Raw genomic sequence first — 12,999 nt, forward strand, 5'->3', positions numbered from 1 at the left:
AATAGAAAAAATTATTAAAAATCTCCCCAAAAATAAAAGTCCAGGCCCAGACGGTTATACTAGTGAATTCTATCAAACATTCAAAGAAGACTTGGTTCCTATTCTACTGAAAGTCTTCCAAAAAATTGAAGAAGAAGCAATACTTCCAAACACATTTTATGAGGCCAACATAACCCTCATACCAAAACCTGGCAAGGATGGCACAAAGAAAGAAAACTACAGACCAATATCTCTAATGAATACAGATGCTAAAATACTAAACAAAATACTGGCAAACCGAATACAACAACATATTAAAAAAATAATACATCATGATCAAGTGGGATTCATCCCAGAATCTCAAGGATGGTTCAACATACGCAAAACGGTTAACGTAATACACCATATCAACAAAACAAAGAACAAAAACCACATGATCTCATCAATAGATGCAGAAAAGGCTTTTGATAAAATACAACACAATTTTATGTTTAAGACTCTCAAAAAAATGGGTATAGAAGGAAAATATCTCAACATGATAAAGGCCATATATGATAAACCATCAGCCAACATCCTATTAAACGGCATCAAACTGAGGACTTTCTACCTTAAATCAGGAACAAGACAGGGTTGTCCACTCTCTCCACTCTTATTCAACGTGGTGCTAGAAGTTCTGGCCAGAGCAATCAGACATGACAAAGAAATAAAAGGCATCCATATCGGAAAAGAAGAAGTAAAGCTATCACTTTTTGCTGATGATAAGATCCTATACATCGAAAACCCGAAGGACTCCACAAAAAGATTATTAGAAATAAACCAATACAGTAAGGTCGCAGGATACAAAATTAACATACAAAAGTCCATAGCCTTTCTATATGCCAACAATGAAATATTAGAAAACGAACTCAAAAAAATAATCCCCTTCACGATTGCAACAAAAAAAATAAAATACCTAGGAATAAACATAACAAAGAACGTAAAGGACCTATATAATGAAAATTACAAAGCATTGTTAAGGGAAATCGAAAAAGATACAATGAGATGGAAAAATATTCCTTGTTCTTGGATAGGAAGAATAAATATAATCAAAATGGCCATATTACCCAAAGCAATATACAAATTTAATGCAATTCCCATCAAAATCCCTATGAGATTTTTTAAAGAAATGAAACAAAAAATCATCAGATTTATATGGAACTATAAAAAACCCCGAATAGCCAAAACAATCCTAAGGAAAAAGAATGAAGCTGGGGGCATTACAATACCTGACTTCAAACTATATTATAGGGCCACGATAATCAAAAACAGCATGGTATTGGCAGAAAAATAGACACTCAGACCAATGGAACAGAATAGAAAGCCCAGAAATAAAACCACATATATATGGTCAAATAATCTTTGATAAAGGGGCCAGCAACACACAATGGAGAAAAGAAAGCCTCTTCAACAAATGGTGTTGGGAAAACTGGAAAGCCACATGCAAAAGAATGAAACTCGACTACAGCCTGTCCCCGTGTACTAAAATTAATTCAAAATGGATCAAAGACCTAAATATAAGACCTGAAACAATAAAGTACATAGAAGAAGACATAGGTACTAAAATCATGGACCTGGGTTATAAAGAACATTTTATGAACTTGACTCCAATGGCAAGAGAAGTGAAGGCAAAGATAAATGAATGGGACTACATCAGAATTAAAAGTTTTCGCTCAGCAAGAGAAATTGATATCAAAATAAACAGACAGCCAACTATATGGGAACTGATATTTTCAAACAACAGCTCAGATAAGGGCCTAATATCCAAAATTTACAAAGAACTCATAAAACTCAACAACAAACAAACAAACAATCCAATAAAAAAATGGGAAGAGGACATGAACAGACACTTCTCCCAGGAAGAGATACAAATGGCCAACAGATATATGAAAAGATGCTCAGCTTCATTAGTTATTAGAGAAATGCAAATCAAAACTACAATGAGATACCACCTCACTCCTGTTAGATTAGCTATTATCAACAAGACGGGTAATAGCAAATGTTGGAGAGGCTGTGGAGAAAAAGGAACCCTCATTCACTGTTGGTGGGACTGTAAAGTAGTACAACCATTATGGAGGAAAGTATGGTGGTTCCTCAAAAAACTGCAAATAGAACTACCTTATGACCCAGCAATCCCTCTACTGGGTATATACCCCAAAACCTCAGAAACATTGATACGTGAAGACACATGTAGCCCCATGTTCATTGCAGCACTGTTCACAGTGGCCAAGACATGGAAACAACCAAAAAGCCCTTCAATAGAAGACTGGATAAAGAAGATGTGGCACATATACACTATGGAATACTACTCAGCCATAAGAAATGATGACATCAGATCATTTACAGCAAAATGGTGGGATCTTGATAACATTATAAGGAGTGAAATAAGCAAATCAGAAAAAAACAAGAACTACATGATTCCATACATTGGTGGAACATAAAAATGAGACTAAGAGACATGGACAAGAGTGTGGTGGTTACCAAGGGTGGGGGGGGAGGGAGGACATGGGAGGGAGGGAGGGAGAGAGTTAGGGGGAGGGGGAGGGGCACAGAGAACTAGATAGAGGGTGACGGAGGACAATCTGACTTTGGGCGAGGGGTTTGCAACATAATTTGATGACAAAATAACCTAGACATGTTTTCTTTGAATATATGTACCCTGATTTATTAATGTCATCCCATTACCATTAATAAAAATTTATTAAAAAAAAAAAAGATATAATATAACCCTGGAGCTCTCATAATTGCTAATGGGAATGTTTAATGATAACTGGCAGTCATCACTGTGACAAACGGATATTGCCCACTTAAATAGAACATGTACATGACTCAACCATGAAGTTCCACTTGCATGTGTTTTTTAAAAAATGCATATTATACAAAAGACATGCACAATGACAGCCTTAACAGCATTATTTATTACTCATAGTAGCCAAAAACCTGAAAAAAATGTCAGTAGTATATTCAATAAATAATTTCTTATCCACTCCTGCAATGGACTACTCTACAACTAGAAATTAAATACACTATCACTAAATACAACACAGCAGCATTTCACAACGCACAACACGTAGCATGTGAATCTAAAACCCAGTGCTAGTGGAAGAAGCTGGATACACAAGAATGCAGATTGTATGATTCCCATGTAAAGTTCAGAAGCAAAAGTAATCTGTGTGGTGATTAAACATGTGTGTGTACTTTGTAATAATTCCACTAGCTAAACCTTAATTAGTTGTGCTCTCTTGTGTGCCTAGTATATTTTATTAAAATGTTTCATACCACAGAAAAGGAATTAAAAATAATGCTTGGAGTAATATTTCTACATATATATTGAATACGTTTATTAGTATTTTGGTACAACTCCTGGATGAAGAATTGCTGGCCCAAGGGAATAGTATACACTTGAAAGCTCAACTATTTTTTCCACTTTGTTTAAAATAAATATCATCTTCAAAGAAAGAAAGTATATTTTATTCAATTTGTGTTGTTATACAATCCGTGTAATCATCACCCAGTTTTGTGCTTTTATTACATTTTACTGATGAGAAAACTGAGCTGCTAAAAAAGGTTGAATACTGTCTGACCAGGTGGTGGCATAGTGGATAGAGCATCAACTGGGATGCGGAGGACCCAGGTTTGAGACCCCAAGGTCGCCAGCTTGAGTGCAGGCTCATCTGGTTTGAGCAAAGCTCACCAGCTTGGACCCAAAGTCACTGGCTTGAGCAAGGGGTTACTCAGTCTGCTGTAGCCCCACAGTCAAGGCACATATGAGAAAGCAATCAATGAACAAGTAAGGTGTCGCAACGAAAAACTAATGATTGATGTTTCTCATCTCTCTTCGTTCCTGTCTGTCTGTCCCTATCTGTCCCTCTCTCTGACTCTCTCTCTGTCTCTGTAAAAATAAATAAATAAATAAATAAATAAATAAATAAATAAATAAATAAGTTGGATACTTCGCTAAAGGTCTCATACGCTAGAGCAGGAGGTCAAAATCAGCTTGGGCTGAGTCTAAATCCCATTTCTTTCTCTTTGATCAAAACATACAATATGCTGTAGTTAAAACAATGAAATTAGCATGAAACTTTATTGTTTTATGAGTGCTGAATTAAACACACAAATCCCAAGGCTCAGGTCCAGGATTTAGATCATTTCTATACTTTATCTCGGTAACTTCACTAAGAACAAAATATTCTGATATAAACTGAAAAGACATATAGAACTGTTGGAAGAATGGAAAAATTTTTAACTTATTTCCTAAGCTGACAGAGAAGATCAGCAAGCAACCTGAAATATTTTATTGAATCTGGCTTCTAAAGATTTCTAGAGTTTATAAGTTTCCAATAATATAGGCACTTCATTGGCTTTGACTTTTATTTCCATCCTAAATGCCTGACATTTGCACCTAATATTTAATTAAAATAATTCAGCAATTAATTTAGAATAATAAAATAACCCAGCAGACAGCAGAAACATTCCATTTCTTTCCAGGCAGCAATGCTCTGTTGCAGCTGACATGTATATATTACTTCATTCAACACATATAGTTTGAGTGTCCACTATGTGCCAGGTACTGTGATAAGCAACACATATCATATAAAAGAAAGGTTCTGTCTTCAAAAATCGTTCTGATAGAGGAGAAAGGAAATGTGTCACCAAGTATGTGTAAGCCATTCTGGAGCTTCTGTGAGCTTCTTCTCTTCTGAGAACTTCTGTGAAAATATTTATATTAAGTATGGTGTTTAGTGCAGAACAGAAGGGAGTCAGAAAGGTTAAAAAGGAAGTATGAGTAAACAAGAGAGAATATCCAAGTGAAGCAGGTGAAGGCAGTTCAGGAGAGCAATCCCTGGCAGAGAAGGAAGCCTTGGATGTGAAAAGGTAAAATGGTTCACAAAGTGGAACTTCATTTAATAGCATTTGAGTATTTAGTATAGGTAGGGTGTGTGTTAAGAAATAAGTTAGGTGGCTTTGGCTGGTTGGCTCAGTGGACAGTGTTGGTCTGGAATATGGATGTCCTGGGTTCGATTCCCAGTCAGGGAACACAAGAGAAGTGACCATCTGCTTCTCTCATCCTCCCTCTCCTCCTTCCCTTCCTCTTCCTCTTCCATATCCAGTGGCTCAATTGGTTTAAGCATTGGACCTGGGTGCTAAGGATAGCTTGTTGATCTGAGCATATTAGTTTCAGGTGCTAAAAATAGCTTGGTACTTGAGCATCAGCCCAAAATAGGGTTGCCAGGCAGATCCTGGTCAGGCTGCATGTGGAAGTTTGTCTCACTATCTCCTCTTCTCAAAAAAAAAAAAAAGAAAGAAAGAAAGAAAGAAAGAAAGAAAGAAAGAAAGAAAGAAAGAAAGAAAGAAAGAAAGATGAGAGAAAGAAAAAATGAGAGAAAGAAAAAATGAGAGAAAGAAAGAAGTTAGAATAGATCATTAAAAGGTATATTTTAAAAAGTCTTTGGAAACCCTTTTAAGAAATTTGGACTCAACCTGAGGGCAATAAAGCCATTAAAGAATTCTGAATAAAATAAATTTTGGTTTTAAAAAGATGGGTTTGGGTGCAACATTTGTTATGGACAGAAACTAGACAAAATCAGAGTCCAAAAATGTGCTACAAGGCTTTTACAAGTAATCGAGATAAAAGTGGCCTGAATTATGAAGAGACACATGATGAGAACTGTGAAGAACAGGGAGATACCAAGAAGGGACAATGGGCAGAATTTGACTTAGGGTCCAGAGAAAGAGCAGATGACACCCAGCTTTCAGCTTTTTGACTTGAGAAATTGGATATACCATAGGTCACATTTTCCAGCGAGATGGAGACTACAGGAGGAGAAGCACATTTAGGAAGATATTCAGTTTTATATATTGTTGATTTTAAGGTGTCAGTGGAGGTAGTTATAAAGATATTCCAGTAGAAATTAAATACATAGTTCTAGAGCTCAGAACAACATACTTTCTCTCCAATCTTCCCCTGCCCTTTTTTTGTTCCTTCCAATGACGATATGATGACATCCTGTGTCAGAGCAATCAACAGCAATTTTATAAGGGAGTTAAGCCTGACCAGGTGGTGGCACAGTGGATAGAGCCTGAAATGCTGAGGACTCAGGTTTGAAACCCAAGGTCGCCAGCTTGAGTACAGGCTCACCAGCTTGAGCGCAAGGAGGGTTGCTGACTTGAGCATGGGATCATAGACATGACCCCACAGTTGCTGGCTTGAAGCCCACAGTCACTGTCTTGAGCAAGGGGTCACTCACTCTGCTAGAGAACCCCTGTAAAGGCCCATATAAGAAAGCAATCAATGAACAACTAAGATGTCACAACTGTAAGCTGATGCTTCTCATCTCTCTCCCTTCCTGTCTCTCTTCTCTCTCTAAAAAAAAAAAGTGAGGTAAGAAATACAAAGACCCACTTCAGAGAACAAAGCAGGACCCATTTTGCTGACACCTGGGTCCCCTCCGTAATGGATGCTGCCACCAGAGTTTAACAACAACCTCTACCTTCTACCTTCATCTAGAAAAGTCAACAAATGAGTTGTCTTATTTGAATTTATTAGCTCTCTGCTGGCACCAATAGATTGAATTTGTTATGCCAACCAAGATTCATTTCGCACAGGTTTTGCTATTAAAAGTTATCTACTTAATAGTGTCTTATGTTTACAAAGTGCTTCACAGCTTTCATAACACTTTTACAGGTGTTTCACTTGTGTCTCACTGTCTCAGAAGGTCCACCATTATCCTCATTTTATTGACAAGAAAAGAAGGGTGGATGTTTACCATTCATTATTTATCGATGCCTACATCCGGTTTTCTAATGCTAGTTCTATAAAGTCAAGTGAAATATCCTGGCAGGGCTGATAAAAATTTCTAAAATTTGCCACTTCTTACAATTCCTTGTCCACTTTGGCCTGAGTTCACATTTTGTTAGAAGAGAAGCTGTAGTTTGTGACCAAAAGCACATTCAAGATTCCTCCAGACCTGCTTTCCAGTTCCAGCCCTGTCCAGCCCAGTCACTCCTCTGAGGCACAGCTTTCTCATGTTCAGCATGAGATCGGCCCGTCTCACAGGCTTGTGTTGCCATGGGGATGAATAAGATGGTGAATAAGGACTGTGTGGTGTGAACCATGATGAGCCATGCACAGTGGGAGGCAGTGACTCTCACACTTTCACATGCATCAGAATCACCTTGGAGCTTTTAAAAAATGCCCAAGTCTGGTTCCCACCTTAGATATTTTAAATCGTAATTTATGGGAGTGGTTTTAGTATATCTGTATACATTTTAAATACAGTTAAAAAATACAAGTTGAGGTAGCATTGTCTTTACAATTCTATTGAGACTGCAGAGCAAGATTGCTGAGCACAGGATGAGTTCAAACACCTGTGAGCAAAGCCATATCTCTGCCACTCACAAGCTGTGACATCTGAGCAATCATTTCACCTGTGTGATCCTTAGTTACCTATTTAAAATGAACATTGCACAGCACTGTGCTAATTAAAAGCTTATAAAACCTTTATCACAGCAGCTTATACACACACACACACACACACACAGATCTTCAACATGGTCACCATTGTTATAAATATTAATGCAATAAACTTAAGGATCATGGTCCTGGCTCCTGTCTTTAAGGTCTGTCTCTGTCAAGTGCTACTTCCTCAGAGCAGAGACTGGGAATACAGGGAAGCTGCTCCTCAAAGCTAGATTTCTACCATCACAGACTCTGAAACCTCCCCTCTTTCTGAAAACCTATTTAGGTTCCCAGAAAAGTGCAAAAAAAAAAAAAAAAAAAGAGTTGGACTAGGAGCTTAGAGAATTGCTGGAGACAGATCTGCTAAAAATCATGAGATAACTTTTTCAAATTTGTTCTAAAACGTTCTCCAAAGAAAAGGCTTAACTTTTTTTTGTTCTCCTCCATCCTTGCTCCTTTGTGAGACATGAACCAATTTCCCACTGGAGATGGAGCTCCTGAGTTGGAAACGTCCAGTCATAATGCTGCCCATCTATTCAAGGAGTTTGCTCATGGATATTCTGATTCCTCATTCATACCAACTCATGGGGTGGGCGTAGAGACCTCACTTAAAAAGGTAGAACTAGAACTTTGGAGAGTTACAGACTCTGAGCCAAATGCACATAGGGTGGGGCAAAAGTAGGTTTACAGTTATTCATATGAATAACACAATCATTAATAAAAAATAATAAAAGAATAAACTGTGTCTCACGTACTCACAACAGTAAGCCTATTTTTGCGTCACCCTGTTTTTTTGTTTGGTTTTTTTTGTATTTTTCTGAGGCTAGAAACAGGGAGAGACAGTCAGACAGACTCCCACATGCGCCCGACCGACCGGGATCCACCCGGCATGCCCACCAGGGGGCGACGCTCTGCCCACCAGGGGGCGATGCTCTGCCCCTCCGGGGCATTGCTCTGTCGCGACCAGAGCCACTCTAGCGCCTGGGGCAGAGGCTAAGGAGCCATCCCCAGCACCTGGGCCATCTTTGCTCCAATGGAGCCTCGGCTGCGGGAGGAGAAGGGAGAGACAGTGAGGAAGGAGAGGGGGAGGGGTGGAGAAGCAGATGGGCGCTTCTCCTTGTGCCCTGGCTGGGAATCGAACCCGGGACTTCTGCACGCCAGGCCGACGCTCTACCACTGAGCCAACCGGCCAGGGCCCTGCGTCACCCTGTATTTTAAGAAAATTGCTCACCTCAGTGATTTTGCAGGATAATTGAATGTCTCATAGCTTTCCTTCTTTTATATGTGGCAACAAGCTCTATAGTTGAGTTCCTCACTATTCAAAGTGTGTCCAGATACCAGAAGCATTGTCATCACTTAGAAGCTTGTTAGAAATGCAGAATCTCAGGCCCTATTCCACACCAATTGAATGAGAATCTGTAGGTTAGTCAGATTCACAGGTAAATTGAGTGCACATTAAAGTTTAAGAACCACTGATGTGGTGGTTCAACATGCAGATGCCATTGGAGAACCAGACTGTGTTTGCATCCCTGCTGTGTCCTTCTCCAGTGGGAAGACCAGGGATAAGTCACTTAATCTATCCAAGCCTCAGTTTCCTCGCCTGTAACATGGTTGTGAGAATAGTGCTTATCTCAGAGGCCTGTATGTAAAATGTTTGGTCTATAAGAAGCATTATGTGAAAGATTGCTTTTTATCATCTTATGTTACTTCAACACTAGACAAGAGAGCAAACTACTTTCTGGAGACATTTTAATTCAAAAGTTCTCTACCTGGGGCATCAACTTCTCCATCTAGTCAAGTACTTACAACAGTATCAATTTCATATTACTTTTTTACCTCTTGTATAGAAATATTGTATATTCCAGGAAACTTCCTGGCAGAGACATAGATCGTTTTGTCTTCTCCAAAGAAAAGAGTACCTCAATTTAACTCAGCAGGAGAGCTCACATTAGTGTAGTGCGTACAGCACTAGGTAATCAACCTGGGACGTTTATTGCCCACCCACTGGAGAGTTTAGTGTTATTAGCTAATTAAAGAGAGGATCTGTCCTCTTTTATATATTGCACTTAATGAATTAGGTAATCCCAGCATAGTTACCATGGTACACTATTTATAAAGACCTGCCATTTGGTTGTAATTTTTCAACTGATTAGAGCTTAATTTCTCTTGTAAATTGCCTATAAGTAACAAATAGACCAGAGAAGGGTGTTCAGGTTTATGGCAAAGTAAAATTTATCTGTTTAGGTTTCCTAACTCCTAAAGTAAAAGGCAGCACCTGGGCTCGCAATGCCTCCATACCCCGATCCATTGCAGCAAGAAAGACACAGAGGTGCTGATTGTAATTGTAATGAGAATATACAGATATAATGAAAAAGACTGTGGCTTTTCCTTTAAATACATCATGTTCTCTTGTTGCCTTATTTGTGTCTTTTTGGAATGACAAGACATTTCATTTGTGTAAAAATAAAGAGGAGACCTTCTACCTGAGCATATTTGAGTGACTTATTTTTCATCCAAAGTCTTTAAATATACCAGATCATATTATGTTCCTCTCTCTCCCACTGCCTCCACCACCCTCTGTCTTAAATGTATGTACCTCATTACAACAAACGTCACTCATTTTTAGACTCCAATTTGCCACCATCCCACACAGACCTGCTGTTCCATCTCTCCATGTTAATTCCCATAAATAACTGATATCAAAATGCAGAGTCTTGGAGATACACTTCAGAAAACTTCATGCAAGGAGAATCCAGAAATGAGAAGGCTATTTAAGGCTTTGGAAGTTGCTAGAGATTTGTTTAACCCTTCTCTGAGGCTTCAGCAACACATTAATGGCAGAGAGTTAGCATGTCCATCATAAAATTGGAATAATATGTAAAGTATATCAAATGTACCTTAAAAAAAGTTAGAGCAATTTTCAAGTAATCCATATGTTCATAGGCAACTTATATAGATACAGGATAATTTAAATACTAAACATATATGTGATTTATAAGACATATTTGGGAGCATACAATGTTTAAAATTTTTTTGAGATCTTCACTGTATATATGACTTGAGGAGTGGCTACATTATACACTCAAGTTATCCCACTATTTGAAAGGAACACACCACAATGCACATTTGCTGAAGTGTTCTGAAAACTTGACCTAACTTCTAAAACCCATGAAATATGAATTAACAAGCAGTCAGTTTACCTTTATTCTCCTTAGAAGGGGCCTTTCAGAAAGAAATTTAAGATTTAGTGCACAGTGAAAAAATAAGACTCAAAGAGTAAAATGATCTGCCCAAGGTGAAGCCAGGAGTAGGCATATTCAGGATTAGTGGCCCTGTCTGCCAAACCTTTATGGCATTGATAGCTATACCCAAAAGGTACTGAATTTTCACTACAATCTTAAAGATCACTGTATGTTCTTATTATGAGTATTTTTATTCATTTCTCTAAAGCTTTTCTGTAATGTTGCTCATGACACCCATATCTTGGCATCTTGTACTAGTGAGAACCATTGAATTTTCTAAATGCCTCAATGGTATTTGAGAGGATCACACTTATTTTGAATTCTTATTTTTATATAATTCTATAGGTTTTGAACTGTGCTGCTCAGAACCCTGGAGAATTCATAGATATGGATCAAGACCACTAAGAAGAGTAGGAGTTGCCTAACACCGGGGGGCTCTTGTCTCTTGTCTCTTCTACAACCAGAGCATCTCCATCCCATGAGCTTTATGTAAGGGGTTTCTATACCAGACTTCATTTCAAGGAAGGACTTTGCTAATAATAATAATTCTGAGTACTGTTATTCTAATATATTAGAGCAATCATAGGTGGCAAAGGAACTAGATAATTCTAAGAAATATATGACATCAGGTCTGATGACCAAATATCCCTCTTTATAAATTGCTGAAGTAATGATTATATAGGAAGACATATTTAACTGGCTTTATGACAACTGTCTATTCCAGAAATCAGCAAACTATGTTAGCTTATATCTGTGGTCCCTTTTGAAAGAATCCTAGTTGATTTTATAAATTATGTAGTCACTCTACATAGTTCATATATAGCATTAGTAATGAATTTTCTCTTTCATAGACCACTTTTAACTAATAGGCCTAATGTTTAGAAGTTGACAGAATCAGTAATGTAACATTCAAATCAGTACAGAAGAGAAAAACTTAAGCTTCCTTCTAACAAAATTCATTCTGGGAGCACACCCTGGAGATAATACAGTCTCCTAAATAAACTAATTTTGACTGACCAATTGAAAATATGTTCACTTAACATCTTCTTATAATAGTCTACTAAATAGAATAGATCATTTTACTTTTTCTGTGAAGTGTAAATAATAAATCTTTTAGAGTTTGTGGGCAACCTGGTCTTTGTCACAACTACTAAACTCTACCATTATAACAGAAAAGCAGCCACAGAAATACATAAGTGAATGAGTATAGCAGTGTTCCGATAAAACTTTATTTGCAAAACAAGCAATAGGCCACATTGGACCGTAGGCTCATCTGCTGGTAGCCTATGTGGCCAGTTGTCAGTCCCTAGAATATAGACAGGAGTCCTGTTAAATGTCTCTCCTCGCTACAATCAATGCTTTAATAGTTTAACAGTAAAGATGTAAAAAATAATAATACTACCTTAAAAAGTCCAAAGATAAATGATAGATTATCATCACCACCAACAACAAAATTCCTCCATTAAAGTGTAAACCGTTATCCAAATCTTCTGCTGAGTTGTAATTAAGATGACTGATTAATACTAGATTTAAAAGAATCTATTGTCCTAGGTATTCAAAATTCACATTATGGCCATTCAGATAAATTACATGCTAGACATATTCTGTATGGAAAATCTTGACATAGTAAATGGTCCAACCAAGACGCTAATAAACCTAATTAAGCATTAACAGCATGGAGACATGAACACTCGTAGTTAAACTAATATTTCTTTCTTGAAGAGTCATGAAAAAAATGTAGATTTACAAAAGCATCTGAACCATGAAAAATATATTTATTTACTTACTGAATGGCAGAATAGTCATGGGTATTCTTCTACCAAATGAAATAGTTTCTATTTAAGAACTATATACAAAAAAAAAAAAAAAGAACTATATACAGCACACACCTGTGTAAAAGTAAAATATCCTGAATGCTACCCAGAAGCTTGTCTGAGCAGAGTCACACAAGTATGTAGAAACCATATATAAAAATTAATGTCTTCTCTAATGACAAAATGTGACAGCAGACCTCCAATGCTTGAAAGACAGTTACAAAGTTCATAGTCATGAAATCTGTTTGCCAATGCTCACAGCCTCTCAAAGCTTCACTTTATAAAAGTCACTTCACTCTCTAAATCTAATTTTTTCCACATGTGAACTGAGGGATTTGATTAAATAAAATGGAAGCTTCACCCTACAAATGAGGCAATTCAACTAAGAAAAGAAAGCCTAACATTTATTCTTTGCTCCATCAGTGTGGTGACCATCAACAATTTTTGTAAAGTAGACCTGATTCTGAAG

This window comes from Saccopteryx bilineata, chromosome 3 (genome assembly GCF_036850765.1).
Source record: "Saccopteryx bilineata isolate mSacBil1 chromosome 3, mSacBil1_pri_phased_curated, whole genome shotgun sequence".
NCBI lineage: Eukaryota > Metazoa > Chordata > Mammalia > Chiroptera > Emballonuridae > Saccopteryx > Saccopteryx bilineata.